This window comes from Balaenoptera ricei, chromosome 9 (assembly GCF_028023285.1).
Source record: "Balaenoptera ricei isolate mBalRic1 chromosome 9, mBalRic1.hap2, whole genome shotgun sequence".
NCBI classification, from domain to species: Eukaryota; Metazoa; Chordata; class Mammalia; order Artiodactyla; family Balaenopteridae; genus Balaenoptera; species Balaenoptera ricei.
In genome coordinates, this window is record NC_082647.1 from 24040033 (window position 1) to 24054146 (window position 14114).

Genomic DNA, 14114 nt, shown 5'->3' on the forward strand with positions numbered 1-14114 from the left:
GACCTTTTATGGTGGAGATGCTGTGAGGAGAAGAGGGCCGGGGCAGAGAGTGTTCTCTGCTAGGGGATGCAGGACTCCCGGGTCTGGGTGCTTTAGGAGCAGTGCGGCACTGCATCCAGCAGGTGGCGCAAGAACCCAACGACCTGTGGGACCCCAGGGAACCCCGAGTGGGGTAGTTTCCTGGGCGACCGGCAGCCTTTCTGAAAGCCCTGCCCTTGGCAACCATTCCCTGGTTGCCCGCGTCCACAGTAAAATTTGGCTTCTGAAGGACAGGATGGGGGTAATATAATCTAATCTCTCAGAAAGGAGAGAGGCTGGCTGGGGGTGGGGAAAGGAGTCTGAAAGACCCACCATCTGCTGTCATTTATTACTAAGCAACAGCCACTGTGGTAGGTGCATCTTACCCTCAGCAACCCTATAAGGCAGTCACACATATCCCTTTGTTATGGATGGGGAAAATGAGGCTCAGAGAGACAAAGTGTCCTGCCCAGGTCACCAGCTGATAAGAGGTACACCCAGTTAGGAAGCTGGGCCAGCCTGGATGTCCCCCTCCACTCCACTGCACCTCCTGGCGGGTGTGAAGTGTCCAAGCCCCCAAGGGAAGCTGGCATGGCGGGTGCTGGGGGCCAGCACTTGTTGGGAGACCAGGAGAGCAGCAGTGAAGACAGATCCACCCCTGCTAGCCCGGCTGTCCTTTCCTGGCCTGGGTGGGGCACCCCTCTGCTCAGGGCTGCCCTCACCTTGCGGGGGCTCCCCTCTGTCAGAAGACCACAGAGTTGGGGAGGGGGAAGGGGTTTAGGGCTTCTGGAGGTTATGTGAACCCTCTGGAGAAGCCAAGGACAGGAGAGCTCTCCAAGCAGGACACAAAGCTGGAGCCCGGGGCTATTCTGGGGAGAAGAAGCAGGAAAGGATTCCACTTCAGCAGTTGTGCAGAGGAGAAAACCGGCTTCAACTGGGTCAAGGGACAGAGACCGGGAGGATTCAAATTCAGTTCAGTGATCGAATCTGCTCTCAGTCCCTTGTGATCTCACATCTCTGCCTATTCCATGTCTCCACCAGGATACTGCGTAGGATCTCGTGCTGAACATAACCAGCACCTGACTTCTGACTCCCTGTGTTAGTCCTCCAGAGAAACAGAACCAGTAGGAGGTAGGCACACAATATTTATTTATGCCTGAGAACAGGAGAGCCATCCAGTCTGAGTCCAAGTCTGAAAGCAGAAGATCCACGTCCCAGATCAAAGACTTAGGCAAAGAGAGCAAATTCTCTCTTAGCCTTTTTTTGTTCTATTCAGGCCTTCAGCAGATTGCCCACATTCGGGAGGGCAATCCACTTTACCCAGTCTTACGGATTCAGATGTTAATCTCATCCAAAAACACCAGCACGAATACCCAGAATGTTTGACCAAATATCTGGGCACCCCATGTCCCAGTCAGGTTGACACATAAAATTAACCATCACACTCCCTCACTATCCTCCCAGACCTTTCCTCCTTAAATCTACCCTGTCTGGAGAATAGCAATGCCATTCTATAGTAAATTTCCATAGTAAAGCCTGGTAAAATCCAGGCTTTACTATGGCCTGCAAGGCCCTGTGTGATCTGGCCCCAACTATGTCAGACCTTGTTTTCTATCCCTCTCCCCTCACCCATTCTGATCCCACCACACCAGCCTTGCTGTCCTTGAATGCTTCCACCAGGCCTGAACCCTCCACTTCCCCAGAAATCCACAGGGCTCACTCCTTCACTTCCCTTGGGTCTCTGCTCCAGCAGCATCTTGTGAGACAGACTTTCCTTGACACCCTGTACAAAATAGCAAACCGCTCCCCTTCCCCCTCCGCTGGCACTCCCTCTTCCTGCTTTGTTGTTTTTCATAACACATCACAAACATACTCTCTGTTTATATGCATACGGTCTGTTTTCCCTCATATGTCTTCATCATTGAAAGCAGTGTTACACATAAGTACTTGTTGAATGAGTGAATGAATAGGTAAAACATATTCATCACCTAATACACACCAGTAATTGTAGCAATGCTGAGATGCAAAGATAGGCGGGACACCATGTTCCCTGGAGGAACTGGGCACCTAGCAGGGCAGATAAACTTGATGTTCTATCTGTGGGCAGTGGTGTGTATACATGTGATAACACAAAGACCAGCTGCACTTGGAGGGTTTACTCTATGCTGGGCACTGTATTGTGTCATTTAATATAGCCCCATGAAGTGGAGACTCTTTCCTCAATTCCAGAGGAGATAACAGGCTCAGAGAGACAACGTGATTTGCCCAAGGTCACCCAGCTTCTCAGCCACTGAGCTGAGATTGTGACCCCGTCACTTGCTCTCTACCCCCAAGTCCCTCCTCCTCCCACTTTCCTAGGGGAGCCCAGGGGTGGAGAGGGAAAAAGAAGAGAAAAAGGGAGTGCTTCGTGCCCCACAGGAGAGAGGTAGACCAGGACGAGCTGGCAGGGGGCCCTGGGTGACAGGGCACCTTGCCAACCCCTGCTGGCCTCCCCCTTCACTCATGTGGCCTCTGCAGCCCCAGGGGCTGACTGGGCTCCCTCCCCTGGCACCAGCCTTCTTTGCCACAACCCCACCCTTGCCCGGGGCCTGGCTACACGGGGATCCCTTTCTGGCCCAGTGAGGCATATAACCTCGGGTTGACAGGCGTCCGGATGCCAGGGCAGCTTGGCTGGCCAAGGGTGAGGTCACGGGCTGAGCACTCCATGCCCAGCCCCTCCTCCCTCCCAACGCAGTCTCACTCCTTGCCCTGCCGGCTACAAAACTCCCCCTCCGGCCTCCCTCCTGCACCACAGCCTCGCCCCAGCAGGCTCTGGCCTCCCCTGGCAAGGCCTGGTGTATTAGTTTACTGTGGATGCTGTAACAAATGACCACAAATTTAGCCTCTTAAAACAACACGAATTTATTATCTTATAGTCTGGAAGTCAGAAGATGAAAATGGGGACTTCCCTGGTGGTCTGGTGGTTAAGAATCCGTGCTTCCACTGGGGGCGGGGTGCGGGTTAGATCCCTGGTTGGGGAAGTAAGATACCGCATGCCACGCAGTGTGGACAAAAAAAAAAGAAGAAGATGAAAATGGATCCTCCAGGCTGTGTTCCTTCTGGAGGCCCTAGAGGAGAATCTTTTCTCTTGCTTTTTCCAGCTTCTAGAGACCACCTGAATTCTTTGGCTCTGGACCCCTTCCTGCATCTTCAAATCCAGCAGTGCATCATCTTCAAATCTCCCTGCCTTTCTGACCTCTGCTTCCATTGTCACATCTGCTCTGACTCTGACACTCCTGCCTCTGTCTAGTAAGGACTCTTGTAATCATCGGGTCCACCTGGATAATCCTTAATAACGGCCCCACCTCGAAACCCTTAATGTGGTCTCATCAGCAAAGTCCCTTTTGCTATCTAAGGTAAGAGAGTCACAGGTTCCAGTGCTTAGGATATGGGCAGTTTTGGAGGGCCATTATTCAACTTACCATGCCCAGCTGGGCCAATGCTAGAGGGAGTGTTTATGGCACGTTTACCTGAGCCTCGCTCCGTGCTAAATACCGTTGACACTATCCCACGCCATCCCTGTGAGGTGGTCATTGATCTCCACTGTATAAATGAAGATCTTGGCCAACTCCAGAGCCTGTGGGCTTGCTGTGATCCCAAGGCTGCCTCCTCAGATTGGAAGTGAGCCCCTCCCTCCTGGGAACTCCCACATGGGCCCCTCTGCTTTTGCTTTGAGTCCCTTGGGTGTGCATCTTGGTCTGGCCTGCAAGCTCCCAGAGGCAGGGCTTGTGTCTTAGCTCCTGGGGCCCTGGCATGGGGCGTGGAGGAGTAGGTAGGTGGGCAGTATCGGGATGGGAAGAAGAGAGAGGATTTTGTGGGCTGGGGCTCATGGATGGGCTCCGGCCGACCCCCTGCCCTGCGTACCAGGTTGTGTGTCTATTTTTCTGGGCAGCGGGAGCAGAATTTCCACCAGATTCTCAGAAGGAGTTCGACCTCCAAGGATCGAGAAACCCTACTCTGGGGCTAGCCCTCACCGCCCCCCCGCCTTTCCTGGGCTCCCTTCTCTGAACCGGCCTGTTGCTGGCGCACTCGGCACCAGGGGCCAAGGCCAAGAAGGCTGTGAGGAGTCGCTGGGGCGAGGGGCTGGTCCACGGTGCACACTGTGAACGGCACGGGTTTAGAGGATCCACCTGCGGTCCCTTCTCCCCGGCATTCAGTCAGTGATTCAGTATTTTTTGAGCTCTCACAGCAGGTCACTCTCTGCCCTCCTCCCATGTCACCTCCTGCCCCTCCCTCCCACTGGCTGTGAGGGTCTGATAGGGAGCTGGCGTCCCCTCAGGGCAGAGCACGGCCTTGCCCAGGGGCCGGGATGAAGTGGGCTCTCCTCCCCTCAGCAACTCACTGCCCACCTCTGCCTTCCCTGATCACCTCCCAAGTGCCTGCCTGCCCTGAATCTCCCGGGGGTCTCCGCCCTCCAAGCTTTTCCTGTTCTTGCCCTGCAGACGTGACTTCACCCTCCTATGGGCAGCGGTCAGGCCCTGAAAGAAGAAGGGTGAACTTTCTTCTCAGCTCTGCCCCAGACAGGACTGGGACACAGGTCTCCCGCTTCCCAAGTGAGGCTGCTTCAGACACATTATTATTATTACTATTACTGTTATTGGTAGAGTTTGATGAATAGCTTATTTCACGTAGTAAAACAAGCAGCAGTGTTATAAGCAATCTGCTCCAACCGCCTGAGGCAATAGTGTTCCTGGTTCGCTCCCTCACCCGTGCCCTTCCTCCTAGAAAAGTTTTACAGGGGGCTCCGCCAACCCCCCTCCTACAGGCAACCAGATCAGGTGGGAGTAGGGCCCAGAGCGCAGAAACGTGTAGAACACAAGCCACTGGTACCCACGGCCTGCGCTCCAGGGGGAGGGGATGTGAGGGCGAGGAATGGGACCTGAGGGCATCAGAAGGGCAGCCCAGGCAACAGAGCCCGTCCCCTCCCTCATTCCCCGCCCAGCCCAGGTGCTGTGGTAGGGGAGGTAGAAGCGTGTCCCCAGCATCAACTTTGCCATTTACATAACGAAGGCATCAGGTCTCAGGAAACTGGGAAGAGGGCTGAGATGAGGACCGGAGATTGCTGTGAGGTTCCTCCCCAGCCACAGGAGGAGGGAGGCCTGCACGGGTAGCTGGGGGAGCCGGCCCCTCGTTCGGGCTGCTGGCTTCTCCTCTGGCGATAGACGGAGAGGGGGGTGCCTACCGCCACCTACACCCTGACCAGGCCGCTCATGGGTGATGCTGCGGTGGCTTTTGTCATCCTCCCTCAGCCCCGCAGGTCCCTCAGCTGCTCCAATCTGTCCTCCCAGCACCTGAGGGCTGGGGGCATCACCAGGAGGGGGAGGGTCGTGGGCAGAAGCACTCGGGGCCGCGGGTCTCCGCTCGGTGGCTGCGGGAAACAGCTGGGTTCTCTGGGCACTTGTGGGAAGACGTCAGGTTGTCAAAAGCCAAAGCCCAGCTGAGCTTTGTGTGGGAGGAGGGGCAGGGCCCCCAGTGCAGCCCTCAACCTTTTGCCCCATTCCCCTCTTCTCCTGAGCCTGGGTGGTCCAAGGGTCTGGGCAGGATGGGAGGGGCAGAGCAGGGACCTCTGCTCTAAGCAGGGCATGTGCTTTTTCACCGGGATGTGAGAACCAGGACACTTTTCCCTGGGGCCGACTCTGTCCTATAAAACTTAAACAGATCAGCCTTGCAGATGGTATCACAGCTCCTACCAGCCGCAACCTCTTTACCTCTACCTGCTGGCTAGAGTGCACCTCGTAGCCCATCCCCGGGTAGGAATCCTCCTCTCCTAGCCACTTCCGTCTCTTACTTATCCCCAGCCCCTCCTGGTACCACATCCCCTACCAGCCTCTTCTGTACACTGCCCCCAAACTTCACCTCCTCCACTCACCCCAGAGGCCTTATTTGTCACTCCTGGAACCATAATACCATAGTAATATGGTAGCAAACACTTCCATAAGTATTTCAATGTGCCATTTCTACATAGTCAAAGCATTTTGTTTATATGGGCTCATCTAGTGGTCCCAGTAACTCTTTCGAGGAAGGATTGTTATTATCCCCATTTTGCAAATGAGGAATCGGATACACTGGAAAACAGTAAGGTAGAGTTAAGTCTAAGGACTGCAGAAAACAAGGAGATAGAGGCCCACAAAGCAGACATTTGGGAACAGCTGCCTTGTCAAAAGATTAAAGCACCGTTCTTCTTTTTTTAAAAAATTACACAGCAGTGTGTGCAGCAGACCTCCCTGACCCTTGCCCTATTCACTCCTAATCTTTGAGCTAAAGCTTTGTGTCTTTGAGCTAAAGACACAAAGAGATGAAACACAGGGACTCCCTGGAGGGACCCTCTGCCAGCCTGCCCCAGTTCCCGCACCCCAGGAGCCATCAGCAGGAGGGTCCCCATCTCCGTTCCTCGAGACTCCTTCCTCTCACCACTCTGCTTCTCATTCAACCCCATTTTTCTTCATCTCTTTTGGAGAGAGCAGGCAGTCACCAGTAGGCACTGGTCTTCTGGGTGCTGGGGAGGTGTTCTGACCTCATGGGAGAGGGCAGCCCCACACAGCTGGACTGAGGAGCCCTCATCCCAGACCTGACGCCTGACTCTTCTCATTGATTCTTGCCGTGGCCCTTCCACGCTGCCATTCCCCTCCCTCTGCCTCTCAGGACCAAACCAAACTCCACTCTCAGGTGGCTGGTTCTTGGCTGCTAGGAGTATCACTGGAATATGGCCTCATTCTCAGACCTGGGAGAAGGGGCAAGAAGCCTCAGAGCATGGTTGAGAGGAAGTGAGAGAGAACAGCTGAGCTCAGGAAGGCTAGACAGGGCAGTGGCTGAGGGAAGATGTTAGCCAGGCCACTGGGAGCAAGTGAGGGGGATCCTAGTGTGGGACTCAGGGAGATCATAGGATTCTTGGGTGATGGAGGTGTTTAAGGTGTTGAGGCACTCGCCTGGGTGATGTGTGTTGTGTTGGATCTGAAGAGCTCTTTTTTTCTGATTAAACAGTAGTATTTGGACAAACCACAGACAGAGAGAAAATATTTGCAAAAGACATATCTGATAAAAGGACTGTAATCCAAAATATACAAAGAACTCTTAAAACTCAACAAGAAGAAAATGAACAACTCAATTTTAAAATGGGCAAAAGATCTGAAAGACATCTCACCAAAGAAGATGGTAAATAAACATAGGAAAAGGTGCTCAACATCATATGTTATCAGGGAATTCCAAATTAAAACAACAATGAGATACTATTATGCATTTATTAGAATGGCTAAAATCTGAAACACTGATACCACCAAATGCTGGCGAGGATGTGGAGCAACAGGAACTCCCATTCATTGCTGGTGGGAATGCAAAACGGGAAGATAGTTTGGTGGTTTCTTACAAAACTAAACATACTCTTACCATATGACCTAGCAATTGTGTTCCTTGGTTTTTACCCAAAAGAGTTGAAAACGTATGTCCATACAATAACCTGCACATGAATTTTTTTTATTGTCCATTGGTTGGTTGGTTTGTTTTGGCCACGCCAGGCAGCATGCAGGATCCTAGTTCCCCGACCAGGGATGGAACCCGAGGCCTTCTGCATTGAAAGTGCAGAGTCTTAACCAATGGACTGCCAGGGAAGTCCCTGCATGTGAATGTTTATAGCAGCTCTATCATAATTGCCAAAACTTGGGAAGCAACCAAGATGTTCTTTAGTAGGTGAATGGATAAATAAACTGTGGTTCATCCAGACAATGGAATATTATTCAGCACTAAAAAGAAATGAGCTATCAAGCCGTGAAAAGACATGGAAGAAGCTTAGACACATATTACTAAATGAAAGAAGCCAATTTGAAAAGGCTACAAACTATATGATGTCAACCAATTGACACTCTTGAAAAGGCAAAACTGTGGAGACAGTGCAAGGATCAGTTGTTGCCAGGGGTTGGGAACAGAAAGCAGTAATCTAGGTGAGACAGTGATGGTGACAGAGAGCAGTGAAAAACATTGAAGTGAGAAGTCTTTTGGAGATAAAGCTGCCTAGATTTCCTGATGAATTAGATGTAAGGGTGAGAGCAAGAGAGGAATCAGAAACAACAGCTAGATATTTGGTTAGTCAACTGAGTAGGGAAAAGTAGGAGTATTACATAAAGTAGGAAAGAATGAGGGAGACTGAAGGAAAAGTTCTTCTGGTGGAGAGGTTGACTGGTTTTTCGTGGGAAATGATTGGGGGAAAGGGTTCTTTTTTGGACATGACAAGTTTGAAACATCTCTTAGCTAAGCAGAGAAGTCAGGTAGGTGGTTAGATAATATGAGACTGACGCTTAGAGGTCAGAGTTGGTATTTAAAACCGTATTACCAGGTGAAATTGCCTAGGCAAGACTATAAGTGGAGGAGGCCAAGTGGCAAAGGAGGGGAGCAAGGCAGGTGCAGTGTCTCCAGAGCCAAGAGGAGTGAGTGATAGAGGAGGGGTAAGTGATGGAGGGTATCTACTGCTTCAGGAAAGTCAAGGAAGAAGATTCAGGTCTACTGCAGTTGGCAACCTAAAGTCATCGTGACTTGACACATGGCTTGACAGGAGCTGTTTCAGTAGAGCAAGGGGATGGAAAGCCGGGCTGGAGTAGGAGGTAAAGAAGTGGAGACGATGGTGCAGACAACTGGGGTTCTACTGTGATGAGTAAAGAAATGGGCCAATTGCTTGGCTAGTGCTTCTTCCCACTGCTTTCCCCTCCCCATTGATTCTTGTGCCAGAATCACAGTTTAAAAAAATCATTGTGTATCACTTATATGTGGAATCTAAAAAGTACAACAAACTAGGGAATATAACATAAAAGAAGCAGACTCTCAGATATAGAGAACAAAATAGTGGTTACCAGTGGCGGGAAGTGGGAGGTACAAACTGTTGGGTGTAACATAGGCTCAAGGATGTATTGTACAACACCAGGAATACAGCCAATGTTTTGTAGTAACTGTAAATGGAAAGTAACCTTTAAAAATTGCATAACAATAGGGACCTCCCTTGTGGTGCAGTGGTTGGGAATCTGCCTGCCAATACAGGGGACACAGGTTCGATCCCTGGTCCGGGAAGATCTCACATGCCGCGGAGCAACTAAGCCTGTGCGCCACAACTACTGTAGCCCTCACGCCTAGAGTCTGTGCTCCGCAACAAGAGAAGCCACCGCAGTAAGAAGCCCACACACTGCAACAAAGAGTCACCCTCGCTCGCCACAACTAGAGAAAGCCCACGTGCAGCAACGAGGACCCAACGTAGCCAAAAATAAATAAATAAATAAATTTATAAAAATAAATCATTGTAGCTTTGTACTATATTTTAATATTTATGTAAATTAATACACACTACCCAAGGAGCAAGTTTTTGCCATACATCCCATTTGCCACTCTTCTTTCTCTTTTTGTGCCTGTTATTCTTACAGATGAGCTATGGAATAATTATTTCAAATTTTAAAAAATCTCATTGATATTTTAATTGGAATAGTACTCAACATACGAATCAAGTTGGAAAGAATTAATGATCTCATAAAATATTGAGAGGTTCTATCCAGAAACAAGGTTGGTTTCTCCATTGATCAAGGCCTCTTTTATTTTTTCAGCTTTATTAAGGTACAAATTGACAAAACTGTAAGATATGTAATGTGTACAATGTGATGATTTGACACATGTATACATTGTGGAAGGATTTATCAAAGTCTCATATCTCTCAGTAAAGTTCTGTAGTTTGCTTCGCATAGGTTCCTTTCATTTCTTAATAAGTTTATTTCTTTCTTTAATGCATTTTGCCTATATTGAATGGGATATTTCTCCCCATTCTTTTTATTTATTTATTTTTTATAAATTTATTTATTATTTATTTTTGGCTGCATTGGGTCTTTGTTGCTGTGCGCGGTTTTCTCTAGTTGCGTCAAGCGGGGGCTACTCTCCATTGTGCAGCTCGGGCTCTAGGTGCATGGGCTTCAGTACTTGTGGCTCGTGGGCTCTAGAGTGCAGGCTCAGTAATTGTGGCGCTTGGGCTTAGTTGCTCCGCGGCATGTGAGATCTTCCCGGACCAGGGCTTGAACCTGTGTCCCCTGCATTGGCAGGTGGATTCATAACCACTGAGACACCAGGGAAGCCCTCCCCATTCTTGTATAGAAAAACTATTGATGGGGATATTTAGCTTTAACCTAATCACATTTTTTTTTCTAATGGCTTTCCAAATGTTTCACAATATAATGATATTTTGGCTTCTCCTTTACTCTTTTTTTTAAATACATTTATTTATTTATTTATTTTTGGCTGCGTTGGGTCTTCGTTGCTGCGCACGGGCTTTCTCTGGTTGCAGCGAGCAGGGGCTACTCTTCGTTACGTTGCGCGGGCTTCTCACTGCAGTGGCTTCTCTTGTTGCGGAGCATGGGCTCAAGGGTTTCAGTAGTTGCAGCACACAGGCTCAGTAGTTGTGGCTCGCAGGCTCTAGAGCCCAGGCTCAGTAGTTGTGGCACTCGGGCTTAGTTGCTCCACGGCATGTGGGATCTTCCCAGACCAGGGCTTTGAACTGGTGTCGCCTGCATTGGCAGCCGGATTCTTAACCACTGCGCCACCAGGGATGCCCCTCCCCTCCTATATTTTCTATCTCTTTGTATATTTGCTTTACTTTCCAGGGAGATTGAATCAACTTTATCTGCCTATCTCTGTGTTGATGTTTTTGTTTCTGCTGTCATGATTTTAGACATAATTGTTGCTTTTGCTACAAACATCTCTGGATGTTCCTTTGTATAGCATCTTGTTACTGTTTCATGGATGCAATATCTTTTATCTCTCTAAGGATATTAACCCTGGTCTTTTTGACACTTTCTTCTTCCTGTGTAACCTGTTTCCTCCAAGTTACTTTTTTCTGATTGTTTTGTGGTTCTCTTCTGCATTAGAAAATTTCCTGGATGTCTGGTAACACTTGGCCGTGATGAAGGTTGTGTAGGTGGGAGGCAAGCTAGTCAGAAACTCTGAGCTCAGAGGTTGGGTTTGCCACCATAGGGTGGGCTGGCTGGGCTGTTTCTTATGTCAGTATCTTTAGGTCTTTCCTCGTGGACTGGTGAAATACCCCAGAGTAGTGTCTTCCAGTTTCCTGCCTAGGTCCTGCTCCCAGCACTTGGGGAGCCTGATGGTGGCAGAAAACTCAGCATTCAGCATTCTGCATTCCATATGGCACGGTCACTTAATCCCTTTGTTTTCAGTATTTTTCAGTATGGTATCTCCATTCACAACTGTGCTCCAACACAGACACCTTCTATCTTACATTCTTCAGAGGAAAATCCCCCAGACTCTGGCTGGCGTAGGGGAGGGACTGTTGCCCAGGGGCTTGGAGCTGGAGGAGAGATGGAGGGATCTAACTCCTCATCCTGGTACTTATCTTAGCAACCTCTTCCACCTTTCACCTCTGGGAATCCAGAGGTACCTTGGACTCCCAATTTCTGTGCCTCTGAGAACCTTGCCATGTAGATCAAGTTGGCTCTCAATTTTCGCCACTGCCAGCTGAGATGTCTTTTTCCTTGGGGCTGGTAAGTCAGTAAATAACCAGATGGCTGGTCTGCCATCCTGCTTCAAAAATTTTGTGACTGTTGTCTTTTTCCCTGTTCTGTCTATCCTTGGAGGTTTATCTCTTGATTTAAAAATCTCTTTATGGAAGTTTTAGTGGGGTTTTAGGAGGGAGTGAAATTAGATGTACACATTCAATTACCATCTTAACCCAGAACCCTAACTTCCCTTTTTAATATATTTTAAAAAATATAATTCCTGGGAGGATTGTTATTGGTCATGGAGGATTGTTATTTTAATGTACTGGGGCATGTTTATTTCTGTCTTTCCATTTAGAAGTCTTTAACTGAACATGATTAGCAGGAAATGAGCCTTTCTATGAGGAGGATTCAAGGAAAATGTCTCTAGTGGGATAACTTTTATTAAGTATATGAGAGAAACCCAGAGGCTGGATCCCAGTATGCAGCCTCCAGGCAGCCCCTAAATGACTAGGGCGGATTCCTACTAGAGGAGGGACCCTATAGTGATCTCTGAGGGTGCATCCAGGGAATGCCCTTGGCAATATTTTGTTTAGAGACCCAGAATAAATCCCAGACTTCATCGTTGATGTTCCCTGGAGAGGGGCTCAGTTAGTGGCCTGAGTTTATCTTACATCAATTGGGGGAATTCTGTGATAAGAAAGTGAGTTCTGGATGCCTTTCTGAAATGCAACCCATTGCCCATTTGGGCCCTAGAATCATTCATTCATTCGTTTTTCACTTTGCTAATATTCATTGAGCATGTGCCTGGGCCAAGTGCTATGCTAGCCATTCTTGAGACAGATCTGCCCTAGGCAACTCTTTTTTTTTTTTTTTTTTAAATGTGGGCTCTAGAGCGCAGGCTCAGTAGTTGTGGCGCTCAGGCTCAGTTGCTCCGCGGCATAGTGGGATCTTCCCCGACCAGCGCTCGAACTCGTGTCCCCTGCATTGGCAGGCGTATTCTTAACCACTGCCCCACCAAGGAAGCTCCTGGGTAACTCTTTAAGCACCCTCTCCCCAACCTTGCAGAACAGCGAGGTCGGGGGATCAGGGTAACATCCAAGGCTGTTACCTGGTGACACTCATTTTTCTCTCTGTGTGGCCTATGATGAGGACTAAGTGGGGAGACACCTAATCATCCAGCATGGTGCTCGGCACACAGTAGGATGTCTGGATTTTTTGGGACAGCTTTGTATGGTGCAAGGAACCTCCTGTGTTTTATGTTCACCTGATACTTTCAAATACTAACATTTTGGGAGGGATTTATTTATTTATTTATTTATTTACTTACTTATTAGAAATTATTTATTTTTGGCTGCATTGGGTCTTCATTGCTGTGCGCCAGCTTTCTCTAGTTGCCACGAGCGGGGACTACTCTTCCTTGTGGTGCGCAGGCTTCTCATTGCGGTGGCTTCCCTTGTTGCGGAGCACAGGCTCTAGGCGCGTGGGCTTCAGCAGTTGTGGCTCGCAGGCTCTAGAGCGCAGGCTCAGTAGTTGTGGCTCGCGGGCTTCAGAGTGCAGCCTCAGTAGTTGTGGAGCACTGGGCTTAGTTGCTCCGCAGCATGTGGGATCTTCCCGGACTCGAACCCGTGTCCCCTGCATTGGCAGGCGGATTCTTAACCACTGTGCCACCAGGGAAGCCCTTGGGAGGGATTTAGAGATTCAAGTCAGCGTAAACGAGCCAGTACTACTTAAATCAGTCACTGTGACAGCATGATAGGGTCCATGAAATATCCACAGTGACCACCCTGCTCTTTAGTTATCTTCAACACTGGCCTGTGCACTCTTATATTCCTGGACTGCACACTCTTTGACTTCACTGTTCTCCTCTTGCCCCTTATTGGTAACAAGTTGTAAGCCACCCAGAAGGTGAGAGACATTTCTGAAACTCTTCAGTATTTTTGAGAGATAAGTTTTAGCAAAAAGAAATGTTACACACGGATTGACACTTGGTGGTTCACCTGTGAAGTGTTGGAGGCACTTCCAACTGTTGAAAGCCACCAGGTGATGGAGAAAACAGCAGAGGGACTGGGTTCAGGTTGCCCAGCTTTGTAATCTTGGGCAAATTCGTGAGTTTCCCCACCCACCCGGGCCTTAATTTACCTATCTGTGAAATGGGGACACCCACAGGGTTGTGGTGAGGACTAATGAAATAAGGGGTGCAGACGTGCTTATTACACTTTCCACTCACGGCTTAATAAACATAGTGGTTCTTCTTGCCGGGAGTGCCATCCTGGGCAGGCTGCCGTGTGTGCGCGCGCGCGCGTGTGTGTGCACATGGGTGTGCGCGTGGTGCTCTGGCCCGCTGTGTTTCCTGGGGAGGGCGTACGAGTGGATGTGTGTGATGGGCCGCCCTGGGAGCGTGCGGCTGCGGCGCCAGGCTGAGAACACGGTGCCCGCGCCCGCCGCGGCTGGGCGGCAGCGCCGGGTGAATGAGCGCGCGTGGGGACGCGGGCACAGAGGCGGCGGCGGCTCAGCGCTGCGGTGCGCGCCCGCCTGCCTGCCGGCCGGGTTGGGGGCGGACCGCGAGCCGCGGGCCGGGGGAGGAGG